Below are 25,070 nucleotides of genomic sequence, written 5' to 3'. Positions count from 1 at the left end.
TCCAGGCGCTGCATTAATGGCTTGTGCGGCTGGTCCTGGCGGAGGTTCGAGTCCTCCCTCGGGCATGGGTGTGTGTGTGTTTGTCCTTAGGTTCATGTAGGTTAAGTAGTGTGTAAGCTTAGGGACTGATGACTTTAGCAGTTGTCCCATAAGATTTCACACACATTTGAACATTTTTTTTTTCCCTCAAAGTGGTTCAAATGGCTCTAAGCACTGTGGGACTTAACATCTGAGGTCATCAGTCCCATAGACTTACAGCTACTTAAACCTAACTAAGGAAATCACACACATCCATGCCCGAGGCAGAATTCGAACCCGCGAAGGTAGCAGCAGCGCGGTTCCGGACTGAAGCGCCTAGAACCGCTCGCCCACAGCGGCCGGCATTTATGGATGGCCCTGCAGGTTTCATGGTGTCAGTTCCCTCCAGCACAGCTACAGACATTAGTCGAATCCATGCCACGTCGTATTGTGGCACTCGATGGGTCCCTACACCATGTTAGGCAGGTGTACCACTTGTTTTGGCTCTTCAGTGTATGTAGCTGTCTGTGAGACTTTTGGTATGTTTACATTTGCTGTGTAACTCTATTTGCTCTCGTAGCAGCTTTCTGAAGTGATTGGTTACGAAATATCCCTTAAGCTCTCCCTCCTTTTGAAAGACACCCTAAACCAGCTTGCATGTTTTACCTGTAGATGTGGATGCAGGCACAATTCGTGTATTAGAACAGGTAGGTCTAGGTAAGCTCGTCGCGCCAGAGAAAATCGGTGTTCGAGTCGATTCTCGTCTTCCTCGCGTTGTATCGCACTTGAAACTCGCCGAGTGTTCGGCCGCGCTCCCCGGACCCGGCGGGCTCTAGTTCGCGGCCGCGCCGCCGGTGTCGCCCGGACCCAGGCAGCGAGCGGCCACGGACGCGAGACGCCGCGGCAGACGGCCGCCGCTGCCAGCTGCGCTCAGTCAGTGCTCGGTTGGCGCTGTGGTCGCGCGGGCGCGCTCCGAACCACGCCGAGTGCCTCCTCTCCTCGAGAGCACGGCCGCGCTCCATTCCGATCCCCCTGGGCCCTCCCCGACTCCCACCACCCGAAGAACGCGCAGTGTGTCCGTCTCCTACGTCCCGACTCCTCCGTGTTCGTGTGCTTCTCTCGTGTGTTACTACAACAGTAGTGTTTCTGCGAAACGACGCGGCAGCGACAGACTTCGGAAACCCAACTCTGCCGCGATTTTCGAACGACATCACAGTGTTGTCGCTGTCTTCCGAAGACAACGTCGGCCGTTGGAAACGTAAGGTATGCTCTCACTTACGGACATCTCGAAGTGAAAATTACTGTAAACACTCCATCGTAATATACATCTCTCTTTGCCTCAGGGCAAGAATTGGGGCAGTAATGAATAACAACCTGTTTCGCAGCTTCGGTCCAACTAGCTGATCAGATCATCGTACCCTGCTGTCCCAAGCTATTGATATCACAATTTAATCGACATTTTTAGGTATATTCGTATGAAGACCTTTTGCAATAAATAGAAGTCTACATCAAGTTTCTATTAACCATTATTACTGGTTTCTTCCGGATTAGCGCATCTTCGAATTTATCGTCAAATTACAGGACTGCTTCTACCACCGGCGTCAGCTGATGTTTGGCCACTTGTAGCAACCATCATCAGCTGGCGACTATCTTAGCAACAATCCTGTATTTTAGTATTAAGCCTGAAAATGGTCTAATTCCTCCGAAACAGTTAATAACAGTTAATGAAAACTTGTTTCAGACTGTTGACTAAATTTTACCTTTTGTGGATCTTCCTCCGCATTATATAGCTGTTATATGGGACGGTAAACACTATAAAGCACGTCATGTGAGTAAAAATCAGCTCTGCATTCTTTATAAACAAATACTCGAGCAGATTTCACGTCTGTGGAAACAATGTCAATAAGTGACAAGTAGCATCGGTTCTCAGAATCCTGTTTATGTCATGTATGAATACAGAATGAGAGTGGTGATACACAACACTTGCAAGGAATTATACTTGTGTGAATGACTCTCTGTAGGGTAGCGACATTGTGAAAATTGTAATGATTATCTCGATGCTTTTCGACAGGAATAAGCAGACGATGGAAATAATGATATATGCACTAAGACAAAACTAGAGACTTTGGGTTTAACGACACATTCAGCGCAGACAGAACGCAGGGAAGCTTTGGTTGCTGCTGTAGGAACATAAATTACTTTTTTTAAGTGTCAACAATATATGTACAAAATGGACTCATCTGCTCCTTCGTAGGACAGCTTTTATAGTTTTAAAATGAGGGTACAAAGTCACGGAATTCGAGCTATAGTTATTCTGAAATAATGAGGACACGCAGGTAATTGTTTAAAAAAATTTATCAAATGTTTTGTTTAGAATTGAAGTACATGATCTACTCATCTGTAATGTCATAGGACAGCTGATGGAAACCAAAAATTTTTAGTTCAACAGCATAATTTTCTACCCTCATAATGAGGGTACACAGTCGCCTAAGTACAGCAATAGTTTTCCTGAAATTTTTATTTATCTATGAACTGTTCTGAATTTAAATGCATAATCGACTCACCTACTCCTTCATAGGACAACTGATGGAGGCCAACGAATATTCGTAGAGCAGCAAAATTTTTCCAGTCTAGTAGTGAGCGTTCACATTCATGTAATTCGGGCTGTAGTGTTTCTGAAATAATGATGTAGCACAGCGGCCTCTAACTCTGTACGGAAGTACATTAAACCGAAGAAAAACCACGCTTGTCGAGGAGGAACGTGATTTCCGGTCACAGATGTTCCACTGGCTCCAGACTCATTCTCGCCTCAGAGCTAGATGCATTCGCAGTGCGTCACCATAGCATTAAAGTCAGCATGCCCTCTCCCGACAGATGGATGCTGTTTAATTGAGGTGGTAGGAGATGCGTCATTAGGAGCCGCCTAGCCTTGGTAATGAACTTTTGATGAGGAAATGCTACCTTGCAAGGTCTTTCGTTAGCGCAGAGCAAAGACCAGCTGGACACCGCAGCACTCCACACTCGGTAGTTCAGAATGTTCCCAGCGGCCAACGGCACGCAGCCTAGCAGTAACGAACTGCTCATTACGTAACGTAATATCGTTTTAATGCGGTGCTTCCCGCCTCGCCGGGCAGGCAAGTCGCGGACTGTCGAAAACTACGGACGGCCTCTGCAATTGGGACGACTAATGATCGCACGTTATTTCTGGTCACATGCTAGTGCTTTCCTCTGACGGGACTCGTGCAAACTCCAACTTGGGATGGTAGCGACCTGCAGAGAATGAGTAGGTCAAGCCCCATCGATTTCATGCCATTATAATGAGCTATTGATTTCGAGAGGCATTACTCCTTGGTTAATGGATTACAGAATCTGAACTTCCGCTCTTCTCGGGTTTTGTTGTCGAAACAAATGCTCCAACAACAGCTGTGCATCTCATTATATCTGTCCAGGGGGTTAAACCTGTAATTTGGGTTTGTGAATCACAAATGATATTGTCGAAAATCTGCTACTGTGCAATTATGGATTTAGCGGAAGGAAGTTACGGTGCCCGATACTTTCTTTCGGAAATTCATTGCATTTCTCTCCTGGGGAACAACATACACGTAGATTATTCATAGCCAAAGTTTTGTTATGAAGTGTGTTGAGTGGCACATGGTCTTATATTCAATATGATTTCATTCAGTATTACTTTGCAATTGACTTTCTGATATTCATTTCGAAATATGTGGTACATTGTGTAGTTTATTAGTGCCCAGTAGTCAAGTACTTGCACCAGGACGGCTGTGTTGAAATGTAGTTATTTTCTGCATGTATTCACCTCATACTGTTGGTAACAGCTTTATTAACTGAACATTTTAAAAGGCTGGTGAAATACTGATGTAGCTTTGTGAAAAGATGTCGTTGAAGAAAGTTTTGTAAATGGACTGATGGACTATTTTTCTTAGGTTAGTAGCAAAAAATTATACATATTTTTGTGATCAGAACGACATTTAGTTATTAGCTACTAATATTCGCAGACATGTAAGTCGCCTATTTGATGTAAGATGGAATACATTCCTGTGAATCTCCAAGAACAGAACTGAAAAAAGTATTCATGCAATAATTTTATTTCGAATCGAGGTTAAGAATTCTTTGTCATCAAAGTGCAAAGTGCGCCACTAGATAAGATACTTCATTTTAGTTTTTTCGTACCCTGCCTAATATTAAAATCACCTTAGTTATCTTTTACAGTTTTAGTAATTACAGATTGTCGCTTGTTAGGGAGAATTTTGTTACCAACTTTAGCATGTTCTCTAATTTCCTGCTACACTCACACAGCTCTTGCCTAATACAAAAAATACTATTACTACCTGTAAAACTTTGGAAACAGTTCTTTCATTTCAGTGATGTTTGAATAAGGAGTTCTTCGTGAATTCTTACCTAAATTTTCGTGCACTAAGGTTCGGTGTACATGCTATGTCTCTTAATTAAGAAACTTTTCATGAAGCGTAATCGTTGACTATAACTGATATGTTCATATTTTTAACCAGTTAACCAATATTTTCATTTCCTCTTTTAGAAGATCAGGTATTTTTATTGCTCAAATTCATCTTTTGTGCAATATTTTTAATTTCCTTACTGACCGTGTTGGAAACTCATCAAAATTATCCAGCCACTAATAACATCAGTATATTGTATTCGGTATCATGATAATATCACTATAAATCTTAGAAAGTAGCCTCAAAATGAAAATAGTGAAACGTAAAAATGCACTTTGCTTCTCTTGTTTAAAAAGAAAGCATTTTTACATTTACTCGTCTTCAACTACTTCCTTCGTAGTGGTCGAAAGCTCTTTTGTGCTTCTTTGTTTTTCATTATCGAAGATTATGAGTCTAGAGCTTTTTTTCCCCCTGAAATACTAGATATTGATGATTCATTAAACATGAATATGCAACCGCATTGCAGCTTCTTGAAACTGTGAGTTGGAAAAAAATTGGAAATCATTACAGGGTAGCAAAGTGACATATTAGTAGAAATGGAATAAGGAATAGTAGAAGTTCTGTTTTCAGTAAAAACTCAAGAATAACAGTTTGTTTTCACGTGTCTCCAGTCTTTCAGCATCGTCTGTTTTTGGTCGATTCGAAGACGTCCATAAGTCCGTCAAAGTCCGCAGACAGCAAGGATGAGTCTGCAGCTTACAGAACCATCGCCTCGCACTCTCTCACTGGGTAAACTCCCTGAAGAAACGTGGGCGCCGGCCAAGACTAATACACGGCTTGCAATTATTGAGTCTGTCCATCCCGTACTGTTTGTTCCTCCACGTCCCAGAGTGTGTTTTCGCTGCGTCGCAGTATTTCGCCTCTATTTCCGCCCGCACTGTACAAACAAATTTCCCTTATATCCCTCCACGCTGTGACTCGTGAGATCGATAAGAAGGAAGAATGCCTCAGCAAGGGCTTTCAGATTGACCTACTCCATTGTCGTCGTTGGCAGTGTGTCTGCGAATGCATAAGGGTCTGACCTCATTTCGGACAGATTTTCCTTTCGTAACATTGTCGATGGGATGGAGGTAAATTTCGGTGACGAACATTGCCCATCAGTGTTATAATAACAGCAAGAAAACAGTCTAACCGTTTTCAGCGAAATCGTCAGTTTCACAATTCATATTCACAGCAGCTGAGTAATAAAAACTTCCATGGTTAATTAGCAACATAAACGTACCGCTACTTCAAGTAAACAAGTAACAAATTGGTAACAAGTGAATATGATACAATTGCACGTGATACGTTGTTAGTTTCTGCAAATAGACCGAGAAATTTTGGTAGCTCATTCTAAGAAACGTCGTTCCTAGATACGTATCAAAGCTTCGGTATAACAACAAAGTATATAGTTTCATATTACAGGTTACGTTACATATTTCCAGAGAGTTCCGAACTAAAGGTTACAGCGTTCGGAGTGATAGTGGAGGAAACTGTAGAAACCAAAATGCCATATTCAGGCTTGCACGATCGATACTAGTTCGTAGATCTCAACCTCTAATGGTTAATAAAAATTTCATGCAGTAAATATACCTACCTGCTGTTTGAAGCTGAGTCGAACTTTCAAATCCTGTAGGTTTGAGTCTGTTTAACAAGAAATTCATGCAGTAAATATCCTTGTTTTCTATCTGTCTAATAAACATACAAATTAGTGAACTGTAACTGATGCAGTTTGCCATAGGTACATTTGTAAGTGTTTCAGTTTTGTTCGTGACATTAACATATACGGTAATAAAATTTGATCATAAAATGCAAGCGTACTCGGCCAATGTCACTTTCTAACCCACCTTTTGTTTTTGGGAGTCAGGCCATCCTCTGACACAATTTATGAACTTTCGGCGGCTTGCTCTGCAGATTCCAGTGCTATCGACTGATAACTTTGACTTCTGTTGCTTCCAACGATATCTCCCGCAGTAGCAGACGAAATGGGAAAAAAATTCGAAATCCAGTTCAGATGTGTTTCAAAGGAAGGCAGTAGTAAAATGGACTAGTTTTCCATAGAGGAGATCCAAATGAAGTATGCTTTTTATTCCTCATTTTCTCTAGATACTTGGGAGGAGGCATTTTCAGAAATCCGTCATATATGCTGAGTATTTGCTGGTCTCCTTTTTCACTAAGGAGCACTGCACTACCTTACATGTGAGTATGTTTGTGGTTATCAAAATGTTTGCTTTGCTGTAGACATAGCTATATTCTCAAGAGTGTTGACTGATACGTGGCCTTATGTGCAATATGTGTTCATTCAGTTTTACGTTACACCACATAGCGTACGAGTGGCTTCGCTTATGTGCGTTCTCAAGTAAGTGACCAGCTGTTAGGTTTTTAGTGCACAGTAGGTTAGTCAAATACATGCATTAAGAGGGCTCTATTAAAATGTGGTTACTTTCTGTATTTTTTACGGCAGACTGTTGATAATAGATTTACTCGGGAAAGATTTCAAACTATAGGTAAAATATTGGTCTAGATATATGTCTGTGAAAATATGTCATTTAGTAAAGTCTTACAAATGAACTGCCTGACAACAGACAGTAGAGTTCTTGTTGATTTGGCACCAAAAAAATTATGCATTATCTTGGCAATTGGATTGCCGTTGAGTTATGAGCTATTGTTATTTGCTTTGAGAATACGTTTCTTGCAAAGAGTACAAGAATAAAATTTTTTGGTGGCAACATGGTAAAGGAAGTTTCCCCAGTAAATCTCGGAAAATGGTGTACACATTTCCTACACAAATCATGTACGGGTGAAATTTTGAACTACAAATCTGAGTAGGTATTGAAAGTGATAAAATGATGAAAGTGGCCAAAAAATCGTGACAGCAAGGGAAGTTTATTGCCTATGTAACCATGCATTAAATGTATCTCAGCAGTTCTAAAAATCTTTATTTGTGTACTGGTGTTAAAATTTTTAAATAATTTTTACCAAACGACATGGATAAACACTGTTATACACGTGTTTACAGATCTGAAGAGAAATTTGGTTTTGTTCGTTGCTTATAGCTGTAAGTTAGAACATAGAATTCATTTTCCTGAAGATTTCGTAAACTGAGATGAAACGTAGCTTAAAGGAAAATTCAGATTTCTGTGTTCGCCAACGATACGTAATTAGAACTGTACAGACGCAGGAAGAGACACCTATGTTGAATACCAAAATCACATAAATCCATTCGAAAGTATTTTTCACTGCTCATACAACTAATACATTTTAAAGTCATGTTTTCGGTACACGTAAATAACTGTTTCACGAAAGTGAAACAATTGCCTGATAATTCACCGAACCCCTGCGCCACAAAGAAGAGAAGAAAGCCTCTTGTTTGTCTTTCTCCCGTATTTTCCAAAATTTTAACGCATATGCCGAAGGCTTCTCGATGTTTGAAGCTGGTTTGGATAAAATATGAATCGGAATTCTAGAAATTACTGACTCAAGGCGAAGTGAAACCGTCGGAACGTAATGAGAGTGGCTGGTTTTCCCCAACATTAAAATCGTTATTTGCAGTTACTGAGCCGGTTACTCTTACTTGACATTAATTACAGTTAATTGTGAAATCTTCAGCCTTCTGACACATTTTTCGATTAGTCGTTATTATTTCCAGTAGAAATGCTCATTTGCTCTTCACAAATTATGGTAAGTGCTGTACAGGTCGAATATGAACGATAGGAAATAAATAATTTTTGTAACTAGTTGCTTCATCGAGTACCTAATGGTTGGATGACGGTCAGTAATGCGTGTCAGCTCGTCCCCTTATTCAGGATGTGCAGCGCAGTTTAACTAGTTTATTACATAATTTGTATTTTTTATCTATTTATTGGGTGTTAAAAAGCTATATACACAGCGAACGTGACTTGAGTGGTCGAGTAAGGTCACCGAGCTGGAAGTTACAGTCCCCTTCAAACAAGTTTGTAGTTAAGAATGGAAGGTGCTAATATTCTACTGCACTTTTTCATAGGAGATCAAGTGCATTTCAGGAAATTCAGAATTTATTCCTGCAAAAAATTTCAACATAATTTTATAGGTATTTAATGAATTAGATTCTCACGATGGGTTTCAAACTGAGTGCCAATAATTTTTGCTTGAGGAGTATGGGGAAGCATACTGAATGTTCTCTAGGCACTCTCTTCCCCTCCCCCCACCCCTCTCCTTCCACCAAACACAAGGAACGGCCTTTTAAGTTACTTATCCTCCACTAAAATACTGAAAATCCCATTTAAAGATGAGTGCAGGAGGTTTTACGTTTACAGGTGTCTACATTATCGTACAATGAACTTCACCCTGACGGTACTCTGAACTGCACCACGACGGAGTCTAACGACTTGATGCTTTTACACTTGTCTTCTCCCTCGCTATCCTTTTTGATTCATACGGAGAGCTGATGAGTTAAACACAATCACAATGGGTGGAATAAAGAACACGTGACTAACGAATGAGATCCCTTAAAGAAGAAGAAGCCCGAGACCTTAAACTGACGGAAGAGAAAAGCAAAATATGCAATATTTAAAGATTCCACTTAACAGTAACAAAACAACTTTGTCGTATGATGACTTTAAGTGTGTCATCATAATTATTTCGCTGCCAAATGCTTACAGTGTGGAGGCAAGCGTACACCTTCAACTGACCGCGAAATTTTCACTTATTGTTAGTTCTTCCAACATTTTTCTTCGGTACAAAGGGCATCCCTAACTGTCAGCATAATTTAATTACATCAGACTACCACATACACGAAATTTCACCATCGACTGAGGGACTACTGCTGATAAATTATGACCATTTGAAAACGGCTGAAGGACGGAATATGGACTTTGCGAAATTTTTATGCCTATGGTGCTGCTATTGAATAAAAGAGTTTTCAGTTGTATTCACTGTGGCATGTGGTATTCCATCGATATGAGTCATCCCAGCGTTGCTCCACATTAATAAGACAAAGTACGGGAACCTAACTAACGGTCTGTGTCTAATGTATTCATCAGTAAACCACTTAATGCCACTGCAGGAACGAATCTAGCGAAAGGCAAGTACGGAAGCATTTACTGTTTGTGTAGACTTGAAAACCGATCACTTTAAATTTTGAAAAAAACCAGTTTGAAGCTATAACAACCTTTCACACGAGTCAGTAATGTGACTTTACACAATGATCCTTTACTTCTGCTTCTCTCAGGTCACCGAATGCTCGGTCAGACAAAAGATTCGAGCCTGCAGTTACCCCTAATTTGAAACTTAAAACAGAATGCAGTAAACCTGGTGAATTATAAAATAAGTTCCATATTCTGACACATAATATTAGTTATGTGCAGGTCATTTTGACGAAGTCTTACAAAGCACATTACTATGTCAGTCACGTCAAATACTTTACTTTTCTCAAATCACTAGACTAGGTATCAAAATTTTGTTATAATATGTCATGACTTTAGTTTTCCTTTCCTTGCAATTCATCTGTTGTGCAATTATCGAATAATGGAGAGCATGTTATTATTGTACATATGGCGTTACTTGAGGTACAGCCATCTATATCTACATCTACATCGATACTCACGAAGCATCTCCGTAACGCTTACGTGTTGTTCGAACCTACCGGTAACAAATCTAGCGGCCCGCTGCTGAACTGCTCCTATGTCTTCCTTCAAACCGACCTGGTACGGATCCCGAACACTCGAGCAGTACTCAAGAATAAGTCACACCACCGTCCTATGTGCGGTCTCCTTTGCAGGTGAACCACTCTTTCCTAAAGTTATCCCAACAAACCGAATTCGACTACTTTCCTTCCTACCGCAGTTTTCACATGTTTGTTTTACCTCATTTCGCTTTGCAACGTTACGCCCAGGTATTTATACTAGTGTCAAGCAGGATCCTAGTAACACTGTATCCGAACAGGTTTGTTCCTCCTACTCATCCGCATTAACTTGCATTTTTTCCACATTTAGGGCTACTTGCCATACATCACACAAACTGGAAATTTTGTCAAAATCGTCTTATATCCCTCTACAGTGACTCAACTTCGACACCTTACCGTACACGGCGGCATCATCAGAAAAGAACTGCACATTGCTGCCAACCATGTCAGCCAAATCATTTCTGTATATAGAGCTTGTTTCTGATGAACACTCGCCGTCGAGGACAACATACTGGGTTCTATTACTTAGGAAGTCTTCGAACCACTCACATGTCTGTGGACTTACCCCATATGCTCGTACCTTCGCTGACAACCAGCAATGGGGCACCGTGTCAAATGCTTTCCACAAATCTAGAAATATGAAATCTACCTGTTGTCCTTCAGCCATAGTTCTTAGTAAATCAAGTGAGAAAAGGGCAAGCTGAGTTTCACACGAGCCATGCTTCCTTAAACCATGCTGATTCGTGGACGTAAGCTTCTCAGTCTCAAGAAAGCTTGTTATAATCGAACTCAGAATATGTTCAACGATTCTGCAGCAAACAGAAGTTAGAGATATTGGTCCGTAATTGGTTCGTTCTTGTACCTTTCTTATATACTGGAGTCACCTGCGCTTTTTCCAGTCTCTTGAGACTTCGTGCTAAGTGAGAGATTAACGATAAATGCCGTTGAGTACTCATCGTAAAATCGAGCTTGGATTATATTCGGTCTTCGTCATTTACTTGTTTTCAAATCTTTCAGTTGTTTCTCTACGCCAGGTATGCTTATTTCTAAGTCGTCCATCCGGTAGTTTGTCCGAAGATCAAATAAAGGTATGTTTGTATGATTCTGTGTGTGAACGATTTCTTGCACGTGAAATTTTAAACGTCAGCTTTCGCTTTGCTATCTTAGACGGCCACACCAGACTGGTCAACAATGGACTGAATGGAAGCCTTAGACCAGCTTAGCGATTTTACATACGATCGGAAGTTTCTCATGGTCTCTGCCGGATCTTTTGATAAGGTGAGAGGATGGTAGTTGTTGTATGCTTTGTGCATAGATCTTTTCACGGACGCAGGAATATCTATCAACCTTCGCTTGTCGTCATTTGTATGCCCCCTCTTGAACCCAGAGTGCCGGCCGTTGTGGCCGAGCGGTTCTAGGCGCTTCAGTCTGGAACCGCGCGACCGCTACGGTCGCAGGTTCGAATCCTGCCTTGGGCATGGATGCGTGTGATGTCCTTAGTTAGATTTAAGTAGTTGTAAGTTCTAGGGGACTGATGACCTCAGATATTAAGTTTCATAGTGCTGAGAGCCATTTGAACCATTTGAAACCATTTGAAACCAGAGTGCAACAGCCGCTGCTTCCTCAGCATCCTCCGTATTTCGTTATTAAGCTATGATGGGTCTTTTCCATCCTTCACCCACTTACTAGGCACGTAACTCTGCAGACCACGATTGATTTTGACATGAGTACTGCAAAATTTCTGGTTGCTGGTTGAATTCTTCCTCAGTGACTTCATGATAGAACTACAGTTTAGCGATATTGAGTCAATCAGTCCAGATAACAATAGTTTCCCTGCAACACAATCGCACTGACAGCTTCTTAATTTCCATGACCCTGATCTCCATGAACATATGAAATTATAGTGCTAATACTATTGACGTACAGCATTTTCGTGTGGTTTTAAATATTTAGAGTAAAAAGCCAGAGCCAGTAACTTGAGCTGAGATATTTTTTTTTTATCCAGCGGATCATCGGTAGGAAGCGAACATTTGCTCAGTACCGGGAATAAGGCAGGATAAAATAATTAGTGGTAGATGTCTGGAAGGAATCGCCGTGCAACCATGGACAGTTATTTTAATAGACCGAGGATAATCACAACGGCCCCATCGGGATTCGAAACGGGCTTCTCGTTAATGTTAACGGCCATTCCAACGACCTTGCCACAGAGTGAACTCCCTCCACAACCACATCATCTTCCAGAGGTTTCTGTAATTTTCTAGAGGATTTGCGCGGTGTTCTCGCGATTCTCGAGAACTGTGCTGCATCTCAACGTAATGAGCCGCTAAAAACTAACCTGAAATCCAGACAGACTAATACGTAGCAAAATGGCGTTTGCCGATTTTTCGTTTAACTCTCAGGAGGACATTGATACTCGGGCCTTTGCTGTTTAAAGTTTCTAAGCTCCAGATTCGTGTAGAAGATAGGTCGTTCATCACTACAATTTTTTAGTGTGTGTTTCGTAAAGATTAAATCGCAAGTAATGGTTCCGTTTCGGAACGGTAGAAATGGTGTTCTGTTCATCGCCAGCTTTTACCACTATCGTGCCCCAGAATTTAGGAATACGCTCAACACAAAAGTCTATAAACCAGTAGAAACATTTGCGCAGTCTGAACACACTTTACAATCCATTTTGGAAAGTCTAAGTACAGCACCGTAATCGTCCGCTGCCTGTCTCCTGACACGAGAGTTGAGGTGCACTGGGAAAGTTTAATGAGTAGTGTCAGTTTCGACGCGGTTTCAATCCTTCCGAATTCGATTCGATAACTGAGTTGTTGACAGAATTTTCTGCTTTTTAGGGGGCGAAGAACTTCATCAAATCGAAGCAATTAATCTGAAGTATATCAGTTAATAGTTCTAGATAAATATAACTAAAACGTCCTTACTACCGGCGTCCCATTGGCATCCCCTCGTGACAAGTCTCAGAGAAATTAAAGCTATTTTCTGAGAGAGTGCTTGAAATTTCGTTCTGGCCTCTAAAGGAGCTTCCTTGATTTCTTTTCACAGCACATTGCGCCTTTTCCGTAGTACTGCCTAAGCTTTGCCGTATTCGTTAAAGTAGTTCATAGATTATCATTAGAAACAAAAGCAACGAATAAATCGTATTTTGTGCTATGCATCATGTCATAGGCATAACTAGAAACTTATACATACAGTATATAGCATAATTATCACTAAAGTACAGCAGTCTCACACTTTTTTTCATTTGTCGGCACTCGGCCGTCGACATCAATCACATTTACAAAGTATGTTTCTTAATGTTTATTGTAATATGCACCTCGTTAATTGCTGTTTACAAAAAACTGGGGTATGACACACGACTAGAATCTACTCATAAAGCGATAATAGCATAAAAAAAAAGAAAACATAGCATCACACAAAAATCGATACATCGTGTACACGTTGCCTCTAGATAGTTAAGTCACAACATTTAAGTGGCTGAACATGAAGTTTAACAGTAGTGCAATATGAGACCTTAACTTATCCCGTCTTGCCTTGAGAATGGCAGAGTGTGCTCCTGTCGAAATATCGGCGGTGGTCGACGTCGTCACCCAGAAGCAAACCCGTAAGTTATTTGAGTAGTGCAATATTTTGGATTGACAACAACACTGCAACCGATATTGGAAAAGGAACCTTTGGTTTAACGAAAGCGATTAAAAAGACTTTTGTTGCATCTTGTACCTGGCACACGAAAATAATACATGATTCATCTCACCTTCTTCATTGTATAATCCACATAACGGAGATTCCAGCAATCCTATTCGGAATAGGTGGGTTGGAAATCTGCCATGACTTAAACGCATGCGCGTAATCGTTGTTAAGAGTCGTCTACTCCGGCTCCAGTAAGTAAACGGAGGAGATCTTGCTATTATGCGTTGCGGCTGGCCGTAAAGTACTCCTTTTGAAATCTTGGCCGCATCCCATTATGTATGCCAGTCGTTTCTCGTTTCCGTTAATCAGTTCAGCATTTCTTGGTGAGGAACTCTATCATTTGCGATTTTGCTTTGTTAAGCTATCTGCTATATGATTATGGAAGATGGCCCCGTGCCCTGGACTCGACAAGAAATATTTTTTTATTTATTCCCTATCCCTTATTTGCAACGACTTCTTTAATTGCTGCAGTTGAACTTTCGTTTCATTTTGATTTTTAAGGCTGTTTTCCAGTTATGGGATAGGTTAATATCACTACACTGCTTCGTGTGCCACATCTGCCGTATTTTATTGCTTCCCTAACTGCGATGGCTTCCTCTAATAGACTGTTCCCCATCAGGAAGAGAATATAGGGCTTGATAATTTTTTTTTGTGGTTGTGTACAGCGCAACGTACCTTGTTTCCGCCGATGGTCTTCAATCCATTCGTGTAAATCGTCGTCGAATTCAGGAAAATGGCATAGAGCAAATCGGTGATTTCAGTCTTCATGTGCGGAGAAGCTTTATATTGTAAGATATTATCGAAGATAAGCACATTTTCTTCTCGTGTTCCCCGCTTCACCTGCTCGTACATCGTAACGCCGGCGTCACTTGTGGCACAGTGAAGTGAGGCAAACCCAGATCGAATCTGGATTAAACGACCCTTGGTGTCGTACATCACTCAACATGATTATGGTTTTTAGGTGATTTTCAACGCTCTTCTATACAAATACTGAATTGGGCCGCTTCCGGATCTAGGTTTCATAAAATACCAGGGTGACAGGCAACAAAAATAAATTACATTTGATGAATCATGTAATTAGTTAACTCGGTTCTTAATAATAATAATAATAATACAGAGAAAGGGGAGTGAGATAGTAGTCTCCCACCGTCAACAAAAATTCGAATGAATTACATATTTTTCGTTTCTTTAATCATTTCTCTTACGCCTGACATATTGTCGATGCTCGTAGCTGCAGAGCAACAGGGATTTTAAAATTGTTCAAATGGCTCTGAGCCCTATGGGACTCAACTGCTGTGGTCATAAGTCCCCTAGAACTTGGAACTACTTAAACCTAACTAACCTAAGGACATCACACACATCCATGCCCGAGGCAGGATTCGAACCTGCAACCGTAGCAGTCGCACGGTTCCGGACTGCGCGCCTAGAAGGATTTTAAAAGATTTGTGATGGCTGTAAACATAAACTCCTCGTCCTGTAGTAGAAATTATTGTTCTAGCATTTACTTGTCGCTATCATATTTCACCTTTGCTTATTCCCCATGCATGCAGAAAAGTCACATAATTCCTGTGGTTGGGATTTGAGTAGCTGTACGTCTACTAGTAACCGAATGTGCGAGACAGTTCTCGGACAAGCTTATACCACGTCAGGTAGGATCACGCCTTGTAAAGCACTGTGGTGTTGAAATCGACGTAGAGTTTACGATCACTTTGATTTTAACAAATGAAAAATGACTGACAATTAATATTGGGTTTTGAGTCCAGTGCGCGCAGTGTGGTCTTTACTACTGCGGTATAGCTCCATATGGCATAAACAGCGGAAATTCCAGACGACTCGAGCTATCAATGAACGCTGGCGTATAGTATGTGTGTCACAATCTGTAATGTGAGAACAGACTACTTCCTACGCTCAATTAGGGTGGTCGTGGCAGGATACACGACGTGATGTTGGCACGCACTATTTTCGTCGTTGTATTTCTTTGTCACCTCGGATACTCTCCTTCAATGTCGAGATCTATCATCACTGCAATATCAAACGTGATACGTTCAGTGACTTGGCTGTACTCAAGCATATCACTAAAACTTCCTCCCCCCTCTGCCTCCATCTCAGCCATACAACTCTGCAACTGACTTCCCCGTAAATAAAATGTAATCCAAAACCCCTCTGTATTCAAGAGCAGAGTAGAGATCTACTTCCCATCATCGATGTACCCTCCTTCTCGGCATTCCTCAACTGTAATTCTTCTATCCAGCCGCAAACCAGTACATGTGTCATGTTACGAGACTGTCCATGCCTTCTTTATCCCTATCTGTTTCTGTTTCCTTCCTCTGTTCTACTATCTTTATTTTTATTTTTCGCTCTTTTCCAGACCAGTAAAATTCTCCTCCATATTTAAGTCCTTCAATACTACTACCTCATATTTGACAAAAACTTAATGAAATTTATTTTATTTATTATCATTATTATGTGCTTTTCTTGTTCAACAGGTTTTGTATAGCTAACTTAGTAAGGAAGTATGGTCAATGTAAGAGAGAGTTTTAAACTCTTCATGTTATCAATTGCAATAAATAAATAAATTGATAATTGATAAGTAAGGTGCTTCATCGTGCAGTGTGCTCCATGAAGGAATGGCAGTAGGCTATTAGAGCAAGTGTCAGATACCAACATTGAAAGTTCGGATCGTTTTGATTACTGTAACCTCCCCTTAGAAAACTTTATGAGTTACTGTGCTAGTAAACCCCTTACGTTATTTAATTTTCAAACAGCTGAGCAAAACTAAACGAACTCAGACTTTTCTCTCTTTACTTCTTCTGATCATCACTAAACTGACACACACAATATTCTTAGCGCAACGCAATCTGACTTTCAATAATCCCTACAAAAGAATGGCCGTGACTAACAATAACTTATACCTTTCATGAATCACTTACCTCACAAAAATCTTCGTTACTCGAACTACTGCAATACCGCGAGCGCCAATACTACCAGCTAAATAAAAGATTCTAACTACTGAAGGCACTAACTACTGATAGGTATAGTTAGCAAATGAAAGATTTTGATAAAGAACAAACAATGTATTTACCTTAATAGTGTTCAAAAGTCATAATATATATATTAATTCATGACATCCAGTCTTACAAATTTCGTTTTTCTGACGGACACACGTCCAGATCATCCGCTCTCAAAACTCCGCCATCTCTCTCCCCACATCCACCACTGCTGGCGGCTCACCTCCAACTGCGCAACGCTACACGCTGTTCACATTCAACTGCCCAACACTACAATATCGAATATTTCAACAATGCCAACCAGCCACAGACTGCACACAGCACAGCCAGTGATTTTCATACAGAGCGCTACGTGACGTTACCAACATAAAAACCTAAACAGCCTACTTACGTTACTTGCAGCAGCTTCACACTCGTTGTAGATTTTCGTCGGAAACGTAAGCTTATTTCACTCTGTTTCATTTGCCCTATAGTCATCACAATTTAAATTTTTCGTACTTTCCCTAAATCATTTAATGTGACTGCTGGTATCAAATGTTCTAATGTGCGTGAATTCCTAAGGGACCAAACTGCTGAGTTCATCGGTCCCTAGACTTACACACTACTTAAACTAACTTACGCTAAGAACAACACACACATCCATGCCTGAGGGAGGACTCGAACCTCTGGCGAATGGGCCGCGCACTCCGTGACATCGTGCCCTAAACCACGCGGCCACTCCGCGCTGCTCCTGGTATCATTTCCACAACAAAGCGGCCGTTTATTTCCTGCCCTGTTCTTATCTCACTGATCTTGCCATCCGTCTCTAACGCATTAGATGCTACCGAAATGTTCGGAATATCTTATAGCGAATATGAAGATGATACCATGTGCTATTGTATGTTCGATTCCACTGAACATCTTTTGATCCCTATGTCAAGCCAACACTCGTAATAACCCACTGTTGTTGATACGTTAAACTGGGATGTTAATATATGCCTATCATATGAAAGACAACCGGATATAAATGTATGGAGGCGAACAAGTTTTCGTTAGCATCCACTAATGAAGTTACAAATAGGGGAGAGTGTTGCACGTTGGTGCACTCTTCAGCCCTTCGCCTCTAGCCAAACTTGGAATATAAGTTTTTCCTATTCAATTTTATGATGATGACTTAAATTTTTATGTGTTGCAGTCTGTTTCTGAAATTACAAACATTACTCTGGTAATTTAAGGTTTGTGCTAATGTGAAAACATGTTGAAAGCCAAATCTTCTACGTAAATTTAAAAGCATTTCAGTCGATAAAATCATGTAAATTACTATATTTAATCGTCCGTCTGGTACACTATTACTCTACTACACTTCGGTAGTCAGTAGATGTATTCAAATCAAGCACAAGTATTATCAGAAACCATTTAAAACTGAAATACCGTTTTTAAATAGAAGCTACTGAAAACTAAGAGAAATTTTCATTATCAAGTCAGGTAAAATTCGTAAAATATTGAAAAATTCGGTCCATTTGTAAGTATCACATGTTTCATGATTGAAAACGTTCCTCTGTTTCAAGATGGTGCAGGACCTACGAAATATGGCTTAACTGTCCACGTAATATATATCTCTAAAGATATATAGCTTTTGACTCACCGTAAAAAACCGTAACTGCAGAATTAACAATATATAAAAATAGCTTTAATGTATTGTACAGCACTTAAATGTGAGGCACTCGAAATCTTTAAAAACGCTGCATGAAACACAACCTCATGTCTAACAACATCAGAAACAGCGGAGGCTGCTTCTGGTGGTATCTAGTGCGCATTCTTGCTTGTCATTCAAAAATCAATCTTTTCACTGAAGCCGGCCTTGGTTGCAGAGCGATTCTAGGCGCTTCAGTCTGGATCCGCCGACCACTACGGTCGCAGGTTCGAATCCTGCCTCGGGCATGGGTGTGTGTGATGTCCTTAGGTTAGTTAGGTTTAAGTAGTTCTAAGTTCTAGGCGACTGATGACCTCAGAAGTTCAGTCCCATAGTGCTCAGAGCCATTTTTTTTTTCTTCACTGATACACCGACAAAGAAACACTGTTTTCCTATGTGCACCATTCTCTGATTACTACACTCTCCCTCAGGCGATACTTTTTCAGATGACGCAGAAAAAAGTATTGAAGATACCTCATAAGATTAACGGAAGCTGTCAGTGTAGCAAGCTGAGAGATACGTGAATGAGAGTGTGCCTTAATTGCAAAACGCAGCCGGAAACATCAATCGTGCGTTATTGCGTGGACGCCATTGTTGCGAGGGCAGTCGGCCAGACTCATCAAAGACCCGTCCCCTATTTCTCAATTGACCTTTGACAGACGGTGCGCGTAGGAAAGAAGGCCCTAGCACTTCTCGCGATATACTGTCGCTTAAGCCGCGCGAGCGTTCCGTTTTTCATTCTGCGTCAAAACTACCATATTTCTTAATTGCTGACAAACTCTATTTCTTCTGGTACGGTCCTCGTTAACTTTTCTGTGTGTGTTGTCATGCCTCTATTTATTTGTTGACTCCTTTCTACAGACCTAAGAAAAACCACGACCTCGCAAAAGACATCGTTCGACTGTTGGATACACCGTCGCTGTTTCGAGCCAAGGACTCAGACGGCGTGCTAGTTTACTTTTGTAGTTGATGCCGCAGCAATGATATATTACAGGGGACGTGAATGAATCAGTCACTGAATAAGCAGAATTTCTTAGGAGTTTTGTTTCATATTTTGCAAACAAAGCATTATCTCGTTTATCTATTTTTGTCGCAACGATCGTTTCTGCTCAGTTGAAAATTAAGGTCTAAAATACAGAGACTTTAATAGTGATCAATAGTATCCGTTAGCAGAACGTCATTCAGTCTGCTGTTTCTGTAAATCGCTTGTATGTAAAATCGGTCACAAATGATGAAGCTGTTTTTTTGCCACCAGATAGTTATATAACGTGTTAGAAATATTGTCTCCAATTTTAAAGATTAATTCGTGCTACGAATGACGCAAAAGCCATTTTAATTTCAACCAGTGCACTGTGCCAAACACGCTGCCCCCCACCCCCGTCACCCCCCCCCCCCTCCGTTTTTGTACACGACGCTGTCTTTGTTTGACATAATTTAATGTTTTATACCATCATAGAAGACATCTGTAGGGTATAGAAGGTTCTGAGTCTAACTACGATATGATACGAATAATTAAAGGAATAATATTTTTGTACACAGCGCTGTCTTAGTGTGAGACAACGTAATGGTTTGTCATCAGAGAAGACATATGTAGGGTACAAAAGGTCAAGGGTCCACTACGATATGATTAATTATGAATTATTAAAGAAATGCACAGGTGATGGGATACAATACCTGCTCGAAAGCTTTATTATCTTAATTTAGAAGACATACCCAAAGACATCAGTTTGCTCATCCACTGTTGTTAAAATTTCCTCAAGTTATAAGCGTCTGGGGTTTAATGATGGTAGTGCTGACAGAATCAGGACCTTAATAAGGCCAGGATTTGATGCAGTTTGCTTCCCTGAAAACCTACTGAATAAGATTAATATTTGAATTGTTCCTACTTTTGAGATGTCAGTGAAGAATACTGCCAAAACGACACTCCGGAAGGATCACACTAGAAGGAAAGAACTGCATGAAGACCGAAGAGACCCACTATATGGTTAGGGCTGACATTAAGCTACCTGTTTGTGGCACAAATGCTAATATAATCTTTTCCTGCGTTTCCGGCAACTTTCATTTTTCAGTGTGTAAGGAACATTTTCTGCTGAAGCATTGCAGGTAAAAGGGTAAAATTTTCTACAGACCTTCTATATAAACTATAACACAATTTCCTATGGTACAAAATGTATTATTGCCGAATTTATTTACATTCTGTGAAATAAAAAATGCTTTCTATAAAACACATACATTTAAAAAATTGTTTCTAGTGATCTAGGACTGATGTTAAAAAAACTGGTATACAGATTTGTATAAATGCTAAGAGTAATATACCACATTCTGAAAGTGTTCAATTCAGTAATCTTTGAAAAATGTTTCCTGTGTGATAGTATGGGCTCTGCAAGCACACAGAAACGTTCTTATCAAGCTGTTAGGCAGAAAAGTTAACATTATAGCCAATTATCTCTCAATCAGTAAAGTTACATTAGCTTATATGAACCCGTGTATTTTCTCGCATGTTCCCCCTACAGGCAAACGTTGAGCTACATCCTTTGAAAATGAGACGGCAGATTTGCTTATTCAGTTCGAGCTCATACTCCATGCTTTTGATCTCTAATCTTCCTTACGGCTTACTCGGTTCTTGCAATCACCGATTTACGTGTTCGTTTATTAGTGCTTATGAGAGCCCGCATCTCGTGGTCGTGCGGTAGCGTTCTCGCTTCCCACGCCCGGGTTCCCGGGTTTGATTCCCGGCGGGGTCAGGGATTTTCTCTGCCTCGTGATGGCTGGGTGTTGTGTGCTGTCCTTAGGTTAGTTAGGTTTAAGTAGTTCTAAGTTCTAGGGGACTGATGACCATAGATGTTAAGTCCCATAGTGCTCAGAGCCATTTTGCTTATGAGAAATAACCGAGCTAAATGACACAAAAGACCTGGAAGATACTGATGTGAGAGAAGAAAGGCAACAAAGTAGTCTTTAGGAAAGAGCCTAGTTTAAATAGTATTAATATCGATCTGCTGAAATATGGAGCACTATTTCTACATATAAGACTTCACCGTTTTAATAAATGTTGAAGAAGAAGGGAGGTAGCAAAAGTCTTCTTCAAAACCAAAGTAAAGTCTGTTTTTAAAAGGGTGATAAAAATAAATGTAACTGTAGAGGAATAGGCCTCCTGGATTCAGTCTATAAATTATATGCAAAAATCCTTAATGCTTAACTAAACAACATTATGGAAAACCTAATATCTGAAGAACATTCCAGTTTTAGAAACGGACGATCATCTATCGAGAATCTTTTTTACACTAAGAAAGTTATAAAGAAGAGACAAGGAATCGTCATGGAACCATAGCTTGCTTTTAAAGATTTTGAAAAGGCATTTGATAATGTAAAGAGAGAAGTATCATGGAATGTCATAGCTGAACGAGGTTTTCTATCGCATCCCGTAAGTACTGATAAGAGTCCATACACAAACATCTAAAGTGTTATGGTTACGAGAAACGCAATCATTAAGCCAGTAAACACAAACTGAGTACTAAGACAAGGATGCGATATTCCCAAACACTTTTCAATATTTACATATATAAAGTGATCAGTACATGGAAAATGGTCAATAAAAAAGGAGTGACACTAGACTAAACGCAGTTATTCATACAAGTGAACTAACACTAACTGCAGAGAATTATGATGACCTTCATATGGGGGTTTTATACCTTGCAGCAGATATCCTGAGAAGACAAGCTTAATTTATCTGTAGGTAAAACAAAAAAGATGGTATTTGAGGGCGTTCAACCAGTAACATTAAAATTAGTCTAAAATGGTAAGATCTTCAAGGAAGATACGCAATTTAGAGACGTGGTATGGGTATCATACGTTAATAAAAGCACGACATGGATGAAATATTAAATAAATATAGTTTCAGATTTAGGATGACTGTAAAATTTTGCAGAATAAAGCCACAGAAGAGACCCAGCTACAATTTTACAAAACTGTAGCTGTACCAATCCCTACTCATGGAGGTGAAGCGTGAGTGACAACAAGACATCAAGAAAGTAGAATATAGGCTCAAGGAATGAGTTTTCTAAGAAGAATGGAAGGATGTACAAGAGAAGTTTGTAAAGGAAATGAGGATATAAGGAAAGGTGTATACATATATTAAAAATTAAAGAAAATAGGAAAAAAATTGAAGGGTAGGTATAAGCATCAGACAGGCAGTTCTGACGCTGAGGTTGATAACGAAGATCTGTCGACCAAGAAAAGGAATTCACGAATGTAAAATGGTGCAAGAGTTTGAAATCTGTAGATAAATAGGCATAAGCTGCAGGGAAAGATGGGTAATATACAATACTATTGATCCGCCCTGCCTTTGCATAGGTAACACTAAGTACCTACGAGTAGACGATTTGTCTGGTGTAACAATAATAAATTATGTGCACAAATCTTACTCGTGAATCAGTCTATGCATTAATGAAAGCTGTATGGAAATCTCTATGGTGGTTCCTGAAGTTAGGCCTCAAATAGACAGAAAACATGGCGGGAGACTTTAATTGATAATATGTCTGGATATAGATAGAGATAGGTACAGATGTATAGATTCATGTCGAAGTTCACCGCTCTCTGAGGTTGTAGCAACTGTTTACTGTTTTCCCGCCGGATAGCGCCACCTCTGCTGCTGACCAGCTGGTAGCCCCCATCATTGCCACGAGATGTTTTTCCAAGAGCCAATTAATATGGAACCAATACTAGTATATATTGCAAATTCATATTACTGCAATTATAGCCTGATCTGGTGGTCCAGTGTTAAAACACGTGTCTGGAAGTCCGTAGCTCGAGCAATCGAATCCTTGTCGAACCGCGAAGGATTTCGATCTAAATATCTGTCAACTATGTTAGGAGGTGCCAGAAACGACACGTCACTGGTAAGTCCCCTTTCTCTGGTGAGGTAACTGCTGGAGGTTGGCGATGCCCAGGTCGTCAAAGTGTCGTCCACGTGAAACAGCTGCACTCAGCTTTTGACAGTTACAATTAAAAATGATGTGCACGAACTTCCTTGTGAATAATGTATCTGTTAGGTAGTGGAAACTGTATCAAAATCTGTACAATAGTTTGAGACTATCCTTCACATACAGACATAACAATTTGGATAAGGATTTTAATTTTACGATTCTACGAGGTAAAAACAGGAACTGAAGAGCAGGACAGAAGGACTCGGATTAAAAAGGGCAGAAAGAGGGATGCAGTCTTCCTTCCCTATTGTTTAACTCTGTAACAGGGAGGTGTATGTTCACATTAGCTGATGCAGAGAAAGCGTTCAACGCCAGACAGCTAGGATCATCAGTCTTCTATACAGTCTGTGGTTCAGAAGTAGTCTATCCAGTCTATTTTCGTATAGGGTAAATTTTGGGTGCAAATACGAGAAAGTGTTCTAGGCGTTTTCATAGTATGTATTTGGAGGCGAAACATGAGAACCAGCCCGGTATTCACCTAACGGGACGTGAGAAACGGTCTAAAAACCACATCTACGCTGGCCGGCCCACCGACCCCTCGACAACTAGCAGAGAGGCTTCAGTCCGGATTCGGAATATCTCCCCGTCTCGGAAATGATGCGTTAACACGCACAGTTATACCGACAGATACGCTTTAGACAAGAGGAAAACGAACACTGAGGCGGTGAAGGAAAATGCATAAAAACACAAAACCGAAAAAGTGTGAGTCGGAGTTGGCAGATGATAATGAGGCTTATAAAGAAGACGAGAACGCGGAGTAAGATGAATAAGAAGAGAAAGAACGTCTCATAGTCATTCCCCATGGAAACGTAAATAGAGTTAATAAGAAGTCCTTTCATAGCTATAATTCGAAGTCTGTATGGTACAGCAGCACTGTGCTAGATCTGTATGTGATTTAGCCACGATGGAGTCGAGACGAAAATGAATAAGAATGAGCTAACATAGTAATTATTTGACCCTATGAATGTAACGATTTACAGTGCTGTATTATAAAGTTCGTTGTGACACTAAAATCAGTAGTTTACGAACGTTGATTCAAGTAAAAGGGTCCATATAAAAACCAATCGAATTATCTGCTGATATGAAAGTGTTTCAACGGAAGGGGGATTACCAGAGGCTGTTCTCCGAATACTACGCCACGCTTTAAAAAGTTAGCGACCTTTCTGACGTAAGAGATGGGAAGAGGAGAGAAGAGAATTTACCATACGATTGTCGTAGATATTCGAGAAAGCTCAGTGGTACGATACTGGGAAAGAGTCGGCCAGTTACCTTGAAAGAAACAACTCAACACTCTCGGGGTCTTATAATTCTCACACACCGCAAGGTGGTTTGCGTATTGCAGAACTTAAAGATGTAGATATCAATCTTCCTCCAGCATAATCTATGTACTTTCCATTCAACGTCTCTTGATGATTAATGGGAAAGTAGTTTGCTGATAACAGATAGATTTCCATTTACTCGCCGTTTAGTCACGTAAAGGCCTTGTCTCCAACGCATTCTGACGGCTTGCGTTGGAATTGTGGAGCTAATTAAATGTAAGGAAGAAGACAGCACGTATCATCTGTCTCTCTCTGAGACGGA

General features: G+C 40.4%; 1 protein-coding gene across 1 annotated transcript in view; it reads left to right on the top strand.

Moving 5' to 3' along the window:
- The first annotated feature begins 943 nt into the window (after nucleotides 1-943).
- LOC126260070 (uncharacterized protein C6orf132 homolog) overlaps nucleotides 944-25,070 on the top strand; it is a 296,588-nt gene continuing 272,461 nt past the window's right edge. Inside the window, exon 1 of the mRNA XM_049957269.1 lies at nucleotides 944-1,281. The gene's annotated coding sequence lies outside the window, so the exon portion shown is untranslated. The remainder of the gene's footprint in view (nucleotides 1,282-25,070) is intronic.

The sequence above is a fragment of the Schistocerca nitens genome, chromosome 5 (genome assembly GCF_023898315.1).
Source record: "Schistocerca nitens isolate TAMUIC-IGC-003100 chromosome 5, iqSchNite1.1, whole genome shotgun sequence".
NCBI classification, from domain to species: Eukaryota; Metazoa; Arthropoda; class Insecta; order Orthoptera; family Acrididae; genus Schistocerca; species Schistocerca nitens.
Note: the sequence above shows the minus strand (reverse complement) of the source record. Positions and strands in the feature narration are given on the sequence as shown.